Below are 13,597 nucleotides of genomic sequence, written 5' to 3'. Positions count from 1 at the left end.
TTTGGGGGTGGGGGGGATGAGAACTGTCTGGTGTTGTCTGCCCTTGCTGCGGCTTTGAGCAGGATCTGATGCCTGATGATGAGTTTGACATGATCATCACTTATTCCACAAGTCAAAACACCAGCCTTATCACTTTTTCACTTCTACATTTTTTTATTCGAGAGTTTCTATATCTCGGGTGCCTGAATGTTTAGGCAACAATCTTGCATAATCAAACGGACAACTTACAGGAGGCAATTCATAATTTTTTTCTATAGCCAAACAATGATAAAACTGCATGTCTGGCACCTGAAATATTGTTTTTGTTATTATAATGTATGCACCTACAGTGTTCCCCTATCTACATTGGTTTCTTGTTTCATCATCACGTGTTATTGAGGCAAATAACATGTCAGATATCTGCCATGTGGCCATTTCTGTTAGACAAATGTCACCACTGGCCGTTGCTTTCATTGACAAGCTTTATGCCGTATTTGACGTCGACGCAGCGGCTGATGTATGGCGATACCTTGTCCAGGTCCACGTCCCTCTCTGCCACGCAGTCGTAGGCCGACGGTGCATGGAAGCACGGCTCGACGGAGACTGCCCGCCGGCATGGCGGGTCCCCCGGGTCCAGCCCCTCCCTCCAGTCGGCAGCCCACATTGGCGCCCTGGGCATGACCCAGGGGCGCAGCCCGGCGAGCCCCTGCGCGACGTACCCGAACGTGGAGTAGCCGCTGGTGACGAGCACGTCGCACATGCTGAGCAGATACATCTCGCTCAGCGCCCTCATGTCGTGTGCCGCGTCGCGCCACCGCTGCCGCCCCTCGTGGCTCGGCTGGTTCACGCCGCCGGCGATCCGGCCGCCGTACTCGTCCCTGATCCGGTCGTAGTACCACGAGCTCAGCGACGTCACCAGGACGGCGCGCGAGGACGTGCTGTTGCCGCCCGCTGCGTCCGTCTCCGGGAGGAGCTTCTCGTCGCGGAGGCACGACAGGAGCTGGTCCAGCACGGACCGTGGCGGCTGCTTCTTCTGGAACACCCTGATCTGCACGCTGACGCGCTGGCCGACGCCGGCAAGGTTGGCGTGGTGGTAGTAGCTCTTTATGGCGTGCCACACGCGGTTTGTCGGGTGGAAGAGGTACCGTCCCAGGTGGTAGAACACGGCCTCCTTCTCCGGGAACATGGCCTCGAGCTCGCCGCTGAACGCCGGCGTGAGGAAGAGCCCCGGCAACGATGTAGTTATCCGTCCACATGAATAGCCACGGCACCTCGCCGAGGAGCCGCTGGTGCGCGCCGCAGAAGAAGAGCTTGTCGTGGAACCCGTAGGCGGCGGAGAGGTGGAGGTACAGGTACGGCGGCGGCCGCGGCGTCGACCACGACACGTTCCCGTCGGTGGACACGGTGATGCCGCCGCTCTGCAACATGTTGCCGAGGCTCTCCTTTGAGCCGCCCTCGTAGCCCTGGAGTCTCCTCAGCGGGGAGTTGGAGAACCAGCCGCCGGGTCGCGGCAGCAGCCACGTCGTCCCCGGAAAGGGCTCGCAGAAGAGCGCGTCAGCGTCCTTGCCACCGTCGACTAGGAGGACTCGCTCGGTGAGCACCGCATAGAGGAAGGCCGACGCAATGGCGAGCATTCGGTTGCCGAGGCCGCGGTAGCTGATGTAGACGAGGTAGCGGCAGCCATCTTCATCGTCGACGACGCCCTCGCCAGAGTCGAGCCGCCGGACCGCCTTCTTGTGCGCAGCCGTTCCAGGGCCGCAGTGCTTTTGGAGCGCTTCTTGCTTCCAGAGCTTGGCGATGAGATAGGGGGACGGCTTGTGCGACGAATGCTTGTGGTGGTAGACGGCGAACTCGTAGCGACTCCGGCACGACATGTAGCTGAAATTAGCGGTAAGAAGGCCGTCGAGAAAATGCTCGTCGGTGATGTTCAACGGAGGGTCCGAGCCTGATTGATCACATGTACACAAAACTTATTAGAAGTATGCAATACTCACATTATTCAATTCCTCAAAAAAGTTACTCACTATTGAGGTAATCAAGTGATTATTTGCTACTGCCTAAATTTGGCCATCATGTTCCGATCAAGGAAATTTTTTGTATTCTCATGGGGAGTGAAGTATGCCAGATAAATTTTGCGAACCAAAACATGTTCAGAGCAAGGCAATTCAGGAGGTGTTTGTTACAGAGACTAAAGTTTAGTCCATGTCACATTGGACGTTCAGATGCTAATTAGAAGGACTAAATATGAGTTAATTATAAAACTAATTACACAGACGGAGACTAATTTACGAGATGAATCTATTAAGCATAATTAATCCATCATTAGCACATGTTTACTGTAGCACCGCGTTGTCAAATCATGAACTAATTAGGCTTAATAGATTCATCTCGTAAATTAGTCTCAATCTGTGTAGTTAGTTTTGTAATTAGTCTATATTTAATACTTTAAATTAGTGTCAAAACATCCGATGTGACAGGGACTAAAATTTAGTACGTGGAACCAAACACCCCCTCATTCATAATACGTTCATGTGGTTATAAAGCACAGAATTACCATTACTAATTTTACTATTAATAATAAGTGGCGTGTCAACCCTCCCGAGACGTGCAAGAAAAACAGGATAAAATTAGAAACATCTCAGCATCAATTCACAGTATGTACTCTAATCATTATTGATGATAATATCCACTGAATCTACTGCTCCATTCCAAAATTTAGTTTTTTAAAGTTTACATCGTTAAACTGTGACCAAGTTATTAGAGAAATGCATCAACATATAACAAAAAATTGGTTTAGTTAAATCTATTGCAAAATATTTCTTGATAATGTATTTATTTTCTATTATGAATGTTAATATTTTTTTGTAAATCTAATTAAAGTTAGAGAAGAATAAAACTAAAACAACCTAAATTTTGGTTCATGGGAGTTCCATATCTTTGCCATAATATAAAATATAATACAAAGTAGTTTCTAAATTTGCGTATAAATTTTCCATTGGAGAAGCCCTAAAGTAGCAAATAAAGCTTGAGACAGCGCCATATTCTCTACCTAAACAGTTATGGACCGATGACTGTTTTGAAATGTGGTCATTAGCTTTACTCCGCATTTTCGCAATGAAATGCATTCATCAGCTTTTGTCAACGTTAAGACAACTAATAAATAGTCAATACTGAACTCCGACACCAAATGACCTGCCCTGCAGTATGATGATCTCTCTCCTAGCTCTTCCATCTTTTTTAGTAAGTGCCGTCATTGTCAGCATCTGTTTTGTCTTTGATATGTATCACTAGTGTCAGGGCGCGCGCATTCGCGCGCCCGGAGATAAGTGTGGGTGCAGAATGTGATGCACGCGTTCAGGGATAAGTGTGGGTGCAGAATGTGCCGTGAAGCAGCCGGATAATGTGGTTTGGTCTATTTATATAGATTACCGAAAGGCATGCCTATAACCAGCATGGTAGGGCATCAGAGCATTATACAAGCAAGGTTCACATAAATAGCATGGTGGATCATATACTGAATATTACACAGCTCTGTTTAGTACTAAACACACCAGACTCAGAAGTTCACTACAGGTTGCAATGTACATAGGGATTACACAATTGTCTTTAGCACTAAACACACAAGACTCAGAAGTTAGGTATGTAAAGTCGCGCGCCAATGTTGAGTCATCTTGCGAAAACTAAAAAGGCAAATGTTGGAATGGAACATGGAGGCCCATGTAAACTGAGACACTCCATGGAATTGAGCGAAGGAAAACATGTAGAATTAGATACGATCGGATATGTAAGCCAAATAGGTTGGCAGTAGTAGCGGCAAACGGCATGATTTTGGCGTAGCTGGAATTGGAACCATATGTATCAACCTACAGGAACCACAATCAAACAGTTGTATTATGAGCAGAGGATACATAAATTGTTCTAAGTCAACCAAATGTAGCAAATGTAGTGGACATAGGCCATGGATAGGCCTCTGGGTGTTAAAATAAACGGGAAGCATTCATCCATAGAAGAAGGGTATTGTGTGGCAAAAAAAAGAAAAAGAATTTGGCTTGGAAGCAAAATAGAAGTGCTAGATGTAAATAATAGAAGGCAAGATAAAGTGCTGTACACTTAACATCTAGTCGTTCAGCAGCTATAGCGGATAAAGGGGACAATTTCCTACAAACTCAGGTATTTCTTGGTGCTTTCTTAAATAATTGATAAACAGTAACACATTTTGGTAATAAAAAATGGCGTGCAAAATTAAGCAAAGCAAGTCACTACCTGCAGCACAATTAATAGTAGTGCCTTTTTTCACTCACTGTGCTGTGGCCATTCATAACTGAACATCTAAGAAGTAAAAATGAGGGAGCAAGAGAGATTGTGCCAGTTTATGCATGTTATGTTCAGTGTGTAATAACAGGTTGTGTTCAGGAGGACACATGCAGCCAAGCCAATTTATTCAATCAGACTTGAATGTACAGAAGTCATCATGAAATAGATATGAAGAAGCAGGCAGCCATACCTTACAAATAAACTACCAATCAAATTATATGTGAACCAGAAACGAGATCCGTCAGATCAGATACTCTTTCTCCAACTGTTCAGCTGTGGCTGTATATCACCAGTGGATTGCTGAAATGGGCTATGTAGATAAGTCTGAAACCAATGAAAAGAAATTGCAGCACCTAAACCATAGTAATTGAATTTAAATTCAGTCAAAAAGTTAGACGTCGACAATTTCTCAGATTGAGGTTTGGCCCCAACATTTATGAAAGCAAAGATGATAGACATTGTAAGATGTAAATTGAGGTGGCTAGCTGTATGAATGGGAACTCATTCTATAGAATCCAGAGCACTGAAAGAAACCTCTGAAGATATAGTAGCAGGTATGTATCAGTATAAAAATTGTCTAAGTTCCCATTTGTCATAGCCTTTCTTTAAACATGTAGGGGAATAGAACCTGCTTTTTTTTTCTAATAAAAACAAACACTTGTAGCTATACATCATCATAGGGAATGTGAGTGATAGGTGGCCTTCACATTCTAATGGCAAAGGCCCAATACCTATTTAACTCGATCATATAAGCTGAGAGATTTGACGCCTAAAAGTATACTCGACTAAACAGAAACCACATGATGCATGAACTTTAGGCATCTTCAGGCCACCTCTCGAGCCGTTGTTGAAGGTTAGTTCATACTAAAACGATGCCTTTTTAAGGAGATCACAGCTTAACACTATATGTAACCATTCAAAACGCATCGATACACTTGTAGTTGTTATCGGTAGCTACTGAACCAAAATCTGCTAGCATAGGAAACCTGGCATAGAAATGGTTATTTCAGTCCTAATTCATTAGTTTCACTCTACAAAGCTTATGAAATCAAAGCACGCTGACCAGAAAAATAAATGTGAAGCTTTGGGTCCTATTGTTAAAAATTGCATATTGATACTTAGTAACTGAGCAAATTTATCTGTTTCCTAATTAACTCCAAACACCTCTGACAAACATTATTGTACATATAAAAATGATTGGAGATGCCAAGAGCCAGAACTAAGACTTTAAAAGGTTCAATTGAAGTACAGGCATTATCTTTTCCTAGTTAATAAGATTAGAGTCTTGAAAGTGAAAAATGGCACGCATGATACACATAACAAAATGCTTGATCTATGTCTGAATGAGGCATACTACTGGAGCATAGATCAAAATGTGAAGCTTCATTATTTGAGCATACCATTTCGCTCCAAGGTAGGTTTATAAAAATAAGATCGTCATGGTCAACTTAAATCACTTTGTGAGACCTAGCTGGAGCTGGCACGTCCTTTCTGTGTTAGTCATTAGTCAATGACGATGATGGATCAGTTCACCCAAATTACTATCTTGGAAAAACTATAGTAGGATGTACAAATCGACATGCAAAGGAATGAAACAAGGCCAAATCTAAACGACAATCTTGCTTGTCATTACCTAAGCAGTGTAGCAGTCAAATAATTGATGACGAAATAATTTGTGTACTATGCTTTAAAACATATCAGATCATACAGGAAAGGGCCAACAATTCATGGCCATAAGTTGTGAAGTGTAATTATGTGACACACATAACAAATTGCTTTATGTATGTCTGAATGAGGTATATTACTGGAGCATGGAGCCAAATCTGAAGTTTCATTATTTGAGTGTATTATTTCGCTTCAGGTAGGTAAAAAATAAGACAATCATGATCAATCTGAATCATTTTGTGAGACCTAGCTGATGCTGGACTGTAACAATTCAATATTATTGTTTGAGCAAGATCTAACCTGAATTTGGCTGTAATTTGTTGTAGAAAGCAGGTCCTTTTGCGGTAGTCAACAACAACGATCGATCGCCTCACCCAAAGTATCATCTAGATAAACTATAGTAGAGGACGTACAAATCAGCCTGCAAAAGCATGAAACAAGGCTAAATACAAACAACGATCTCGCTCGTCAATACTTAAGCAATATAGCAGTCTAGCAATCAATATCGAAATTATACGTGCATTGCGCTTCGAAACATATCAGATCATATGGGAGAACGTCAACAGTTTATCAGATCATATAAACTATGAACTTTTTATATAGATTCATAGTTTAAACCAACACGGCTGTGCATAGTCATTGTTGGCACCGTAGTGAACCATCGAAATGGTCCAATTGGAATAGACTGCTTCTCAAGAAGATGGAAGCTAATTGCTTGATGATCCAATTTTTCATTCACAGCAGCATCATGTAAGCAAGTGTTTTTACTGCATATTTAGTTAATTTGGAGGAACAACAAAATGAGCTAATAATCTGAGCATCTAAAAAAATATCCAAGCAAGGTTTCTACCAGGACCTGCAGTAATGACAATAGCTTAATCTATATTGGCCTTGCCATTGTAAAGGAACAACCAATCTTCAAATGAACTGCAACCAATCCATCGGTAGTTGTGAGTTTTAAACATTTGGTACTAAACGGAATGCATTATTGCTAGCTAAAAAGATATGCTGATTATATATGAATTCGAATAGCATTTGCAGGTAGGGAAAAATATACCAGACCAAAGCATGGCAAGGCAACAGGTAGTGCCTTTGACTTTGTCCGCAGTGCCAATCCTGCACAAAGATTTGTTACGAACTCACTCCAAAACTATGAATCTTGACTCTCTAAGGAAAACTCTGTGCACTGCAAAACTATACAAACGGCAAAGCACTATTCTCAATATTGAACATGTACGAAATCAAACTTGAACCCACCAAAATAAATATGAATCACAGATGAAACCATGAACTAACCAAATTGAGACAATATGATAGGAATGAACCTGAAAATATGTGCTGAATCTTTTTTACCTGTGCTGCCCAGGCACTTGATGAACCTAAAAATATGGACAGGACGACATTGACCTTCATTAACATAATGAACTGATGTGTATGAAAAGAACTATAGAAATAATGTTTGTGGTCCAATAATAAAAAGCAGTAACATGGAGACAATCGTAGATAAGAGTCCCAACTTTTTTAAGCAAATGCAATGGACTAAATAGCTGATCGATTGGAGTTGAACCTCTTTTTTGTGTGCAGGACCAGTAATTATTGGAATTGCATGGGCTTGAAATTGCTTCTCATTCTCATAGTGTGAAATGTACTTAGACTCAAATATTTTAGAATTGTAGATGGTACCATATATTCGAACTTCAAAGAACCACTATATATACATATACCTTGTTTGAGCAGAGTAGCTAAAATGTAAAAAAGAGCTTATAGTCTGAGTTAGATGAAGCGTACCCTGGAAAACAAAGGAAGGAATATACACCTCTTTAACACTGGAAAACAAAGGAAGGAAAATACACCTCTTTAAGGAGCCTAGCTGAAATCTAAAAGAAATATGAGCCTAGTTGAAATATGAAGGAAATATATAGAAATAATAACATTGTGTAACACATAACTAGAAATAACATTGTGAAAAAGGAAAAGAAAACAAATAACAACAGAAGGAGGAGGCATGCAAGAAAGATACCGCACATAAAGTATTCATATTGTGCCTACACGGCACATCACAATTTATCTACATGTGAGCTGCATAGACAATAATAAATAGACACAATAAGTTAAATTGTAAAGTAAACAAACAGACCTCTCAAATAGTGAAGGAATCACGAATCCAACCTGAATAAAATAGTTTGAAATAGTAATCGAATCATGAATCCAACCTACATGAATCCAACCTACATAAAACAGGTAGTCAACCTAAACAAATAGTACACAAAAATGGCTGCTAGGGATTCATTGAACAAAACACACCGCATCCATCCAATCAAAGATCCCATAGCCGAAAACATTTAGGGTGACGTGGATGTGTGTTTCTGCAAGGATCTCTATGGTAAAGAGAGACAATGTATCTTCACCTAGTTCGCGTCGCAGGCCTCCCATGTAAAAAAGTAGCACAACTCAACTATACAAATTAACAAATCAAGACATACCTAGGGTTTCCTGTAACACAACAAGACACGCGGAGGAGAGGGAGGAGGCGGCGGCGCTAGGAAGCAGTGACGCCGGCGGGATGGAGATGGGAGAGGCACCACCAGGAAGCAGCTACGCAGGCAGGATGGAGGTGGGAGAGGCGCCGCCCCGCTCACGTGCAGCGGCGGCCGTTGGCGTGACCGCGGCGGGAGAGGCAGCGAGCAAAGAGACAGGGAGAGAGCAGGAGGAGGGCACGACGTGGGAGAAGGGAGGAAGAGGACGGCGTGGGTGGAGAGGAGGAGGCCGCTGCCGCCGCCACCGCCCTGCGCTGTTGGCGCCATCGCCCGTGATCGCGTCCGTGGAGAGGGAGAAACGGACCATGAGAGAGAGGAAGAGTAAAGAATAATCTGGATAGAGAAGTAGAAGCCGTATATATATTTGTTTCACCGGATTCGGATCAAAAGTTAAAGAAGCGGACGAGAAGCCGAAGATAAGGTGAGAAGCAGGACGAGAAGCTACTTCGCTGGGAAGCCGCTTCAATAAATCTAGACCGTCCAATCGAAATCCAATGGCAAAAAATATTTTGGGCAACGTGGATGGTGCTCCTGCTCGAGGAGCAGGCCACCCTTGTCCGGGTAAATTACATTGCCTCACCTGGTGTGACCGTCTCACATCTAATTTTGGGTGCCATCATATCACATCATCACACAACTAACCATCCAAAAAGAGTTCAAGTCTACATTATATAGTCGAAGATCGAAGTGCTTATAAAATATAAGTATACTGTACTATGTACATATGAACAACAGCAAAGTACGTTACTATAGCCATATTACCTCTATAATTATAAATTGTACCTCAATAGTCATATTAATTACAAACAAATAACGTGAATTGAGTGTACCTCAGCAGATTTGATTCATTGCGATGGAACCTGTCTACCCGAATGTTGCCTTCTTCCATCTAGATTTTTTCTAGGATTTAACGTTATTTTTTTAGTCCGTCTTTCTCCTTTCGGAGGTGTTCATAGAAATATAATGTGCTCATAGGCGTTGAATATGTACACGTACGAGTGTCTATAAAATCACGAGTAAATAACTATTTCATAAATGTGTATGTGTATATATATCAATCAATTAATTAATTAAGTATATTGAAATGTATGAGTTAACTATTTCATTCGTAAAACTAATTAAGTTTATTTGTGGGTTCATCATGCCTTCATGGACGACCGCATCATATATCCTTGAACGTCGTATGCGCGCGTGTCCTGTGGGGGTCGTCTCTCTGCCGTTGACGTGCTGGGTGGCGGAGACGGCAGCTGGCCGTGTGGCCTGGGCGAGCTTATCAAGTACGTATATGGCACCGCTCGACGGACCGGTACGTATTGATCGACCCAGCAGCTACTCTAGGGGCGTCTAGGGTAATTGTCGCCTACTACACCTTGCATTGTTACCACAGCCACATGCATGCTTTATTTTAAAATTTTTATATAAATAGAAATGATCAAACGATCGATACGGAAGGGTAAATAAATAAAAAGGTAGCTAAGTTTATTATAATAAGATTATTATTTTTCGGAACAAGCATTTATCGCATAATTGCATGCGTATGTGTTCTGTCGTGTTTCGGTAATTGCGAGTGAAAGCATCTAGGCTCTTAATTGGGTTTCGGTGATTAATGATAATACGAGATTATTATGACTAACGTGTGTTTTGCAGAGGCAATTTAAGTTAGGTCATGGTAATGCAATTGATTGGGCAATCATGGTTGTCATGCCCCTACGATGGAAATCATTTCGGTTTTCAAAGGATGGACGACAATGTTAATGATGGACTAGTTCTAAGTGTCGTTTGATATTGAAGAGACACTTAAAGTAGTTTAGGATTTTGCTTTTTTCCTTTGGCCGTACTATTAAGGGGGTATGGACTAGTATCTTGACCTAGACGAGTCTAGTGGGTTACGTGTGTTGCACACTTGTCAAATCTAGTACTAGTTAGCTCAGAGTAGCCATAAGATCAATTGAAGCAAACTTCATTCACATATGATTTCGAGTTGGAAGTGAATGGAGGATCAAATGACTGATCGGACGCTGGCCTGGTTGTGACCGGACGTTGAAGGGTGAGTCCGGTCAGTTCATTTGATCAACTGGAGCCGTCTGCTTGCGACCGGACGCTGAGTGAAAAGTGACCGGACGCTGGGTGCCAGAGTCCGGTCAACTCTAGAGAGGTTCTAGAGAGCCACGTGCTTTATTTTAAATTTTTTTATATAAATAGAAATGATCAAACGATCGATATGGAAGTGTAAATAAATAAAGGTAGCTAAGTTTATTATCATAAGATTATTATTTTTTGGAACAAGCATTTATCGCATAATTGCATGCGTATGTGTTCTGTCGTGTTTCGGTAATTGCGAGGTACGGAGTATTAGCGATTTTAGCGAGACATGCAGGCTATGTTGTTTGTAGTGTAGCGTCTGGCCTCGATCTAGCGGGTTTTGCAAACACGACGACGGAGCGCATTATGTTGTTTGTAGTGTAGCGTACCGTCGAAGAACGAGGAGGTCGGCATCTCGTTCGGCGAGGAGCCCCAGCCGCCGGTGGTGAGCACGACGGCAGCGGCGGTCACGGCCGCCACAACGCAGACGGCCGGCAGGGTCCTCCTCATCGTCGCGCGGCTTCTCAACGGCCACCACCTCCTCGTGACGGCCTCAGCCACGCGGGCCTTGCCACCAACGCTTCCGGCCTGCTTCTCCATGCTTGCCCGCCCGCTTCGATCGCTCTGCTTGGCTCTCCCTCAGTCTCTGCAATATAACACCATGAAGGTAGAGATATAGGTAGAGAGCTTTGTAGTAGGTAGCAGAGTGCTACGGCCTAGGGTACATAGCTATAGCTGGAGTTAGAAGAATATACCCGGCCGGATCAGGTCACGACGGACGACTTTGCCGGTTGCCACACAATGCCACTTGCGGCGAAGAAGAGGGGATATATACTGCCGGCGATACGACACACATGCGCGTACGCGCGTAGAAAAAAAGACGGGTAGTTTAATTAGTGTCGAACAAGCTAGCTAGACAGCTATGGAAGCTCACGCTCACTTTATGACGATGGATTCTATTGAGTAGATTTGCTCAAACTAACCATTTCCAAACATATAGCTACTCGTGATGCTTCTTGGTCGGCACGCACGACCATGCATCCCTACCCAAAAACTAATGGGTCCTTGTGAAATATCACTAATAAAACTAATTGGTTATGGTTACCGTGACAAGCCATAATAATTCTTTAAACGTTAAATACATCGAAGGCCAATTAAATTACACTACTATAGAGAAAAAAGCATTAACGATGCAAAAATCAATGCACCACTGTCGGACCGACAGTGATGGAGAGCATCACTGTCGCCTCATGGTTTCATTCAACTAGTAGTGATAGGACCACCAACGTTGATAGGTGGACTATCACTGTTGGTTCGTGGCTTCAACCGATAGTGATAGGTTGTGTACTATCAATGTCTGTCAAAGCTACAAACCGGCAGTGATAGTCCACTTATCATTACCGATTCGTGGCTTGAACGGGTAGTGATAGCCGTTAAACAAAAAATTCATAACTTTTTCATATGAGATCAGATTAAGATAGAATTTATATCAAAATTGTAGAGTTTAAGAGATCTAAAACTTTGTGGTGGACAACTTTTTCATTTGAGATGATTTACAAGTCCAAATATTTAATATAAGTTCTCGGATCATATTTGACATTATTAACAATGTCGAATAGAGGTAAAATGTAACATCCCGATGTTACATTGTAATGTTTTGCTTAAACATTTCGTAAGCATCTGAATTATGTGCATATGTGTATGACATAAAGTATAACTCGATGTTCGGCACTTTAAACATTTATACGAAACATGAGTCCGTGGTTACGTTTCATATAATACTGGGTAATCGCATTGTTCTGGAAACTAAAAGGGCTAAAGACGTTTGGCTAACGGCGATAAACTAGGTATGGTTGGACAAGGATAGCTGGTTAGTACCTCGCGTAGGCTGGGTTGGATTCCGGCGCGGAATCGTTCGTTTCAACGTCGTTCGCGTAAGTTTCGAAAGTGGCCGACGATGCCACTTTTGGCAAGCTCTGTGGAACGATCGGCTTAAGCAGTAGGACGATATCTTGGCTCCGTTAGATAGCTTAATGTACCCTATTGTGTATCCAATAGTTAGTTCGGCTTTTGGAGCATCGCGTACAAGTTTTCTGCTTGCTTTAAAAAGCGTGCGCGTCACTGAAATCGGCACTGGGCGCGGTCACCGCTGGCCTGGCACGCTGCTAGCATTGCCAGCGCTCTGTCGTGCCGTCCGAGTTCGCGCGCGCACCGCGTCCACCGTCCCGTTGGCCACGCGCGCGGCTCTGGCATAGCGCGCCAAGACCGCCTGCCACCGCGCTGTCCACGACCCCAGCCACTGCCGGCCTCGGCCACACTGCTGCCCGCCGACCAAACTGCCGCGCCATGCCTTGCTCTGTGCTGTCTTGGCCGGGAGCGCGCCGGGCCATGCACTGCACGTTGCCAGCGGCTAGGCCAGCTCTGCTCCGTTGACTCCTTGGCTGTGCGCTCGAAGGACGTCCGCTTGCCCCGCCAAACCCTCCGCGTCGCATCGCTCTGCGTCGGTTGTCTGGCGCTGCCCGCAGCAATGGCGCCATACCGCGCTCGTCACTTTGTTGCTGTGGCCGTGCAGGCAGCCGTCTGGGGGTACGTCCCGCCTGCCCCGTTGTTCCGTAGTGGTGATGTTGGCCCGTGCGCTCCGCCTGCTAGGGATTCTCCTCAATTTGCCTTAACCATAGCAGTAGACTCCAATTCATCTTAGGCTCGGCTTCTTTAGGCATCTGGCTACGTCCCGTCCCCACCTTGCTGTGTATGCCGTTGCACAGGGCTGTAATTTCATAATCCCTCGCCACCGGGTTCATAAGACCGCGTTGGCACTCCTCGACGGCAAGCCAGCCACGCAGTGCCTCTCGTAACGATTCAGTGCACCCACATCCTCGCCGTACCCTCCTGAGCACCCCGCGCACCGCAGCCGTAGCTTTGCAGCAGGCCAGCCACCACCGCGGCGGTCGTACCACCGTCGGGCACAACCGCACCGCCGCGAGCGCACGTGGCCAGCTCTGCTCAGACCACCTCCGACC

The 13,597-nt window shown here is 44.2% G+C and overlaps 1 protein-coding gene and 1 pseudogene across 3 annotated transcripts in view; one reads left to right on the top strand and one right to left on the bottom strand.

The window, feature by feature from the left end:
• Positions 1-13,597, top strand: part of LOC136466984 (uncharacterized) — a 75,118-nt gene that overhangs the window by 19,760 nt on the left and 41,761 nt on the right. The window lies entirely within an intron of this gene.
• LOC136466983 (galactoside 2-alpha-L-fucosyltransferase-like) lies at positions 394-11,276 on the bottom strand (annotated as a pseudogene).

The sequence above is a fragment of the Miscanthus floridulus genome, chromosome 7 (genome assembly GCF_019320115.1).
Source record: "Miscanthus floridulus cultivar M001 chromosome 7, ASM1932011v1, whole genome shotgun sequence".
Taxonomy (NCBI): domain Eukaryota; kingdom Viridiplantae; phylum Streptophyta; class Magnoliopsida; order Poales; family Poaceae; genus Miscanthus; species Miscanthus floridulus.
This window is presented reverse-complemented; position numbering and strand designations above follow the sequence as displayed.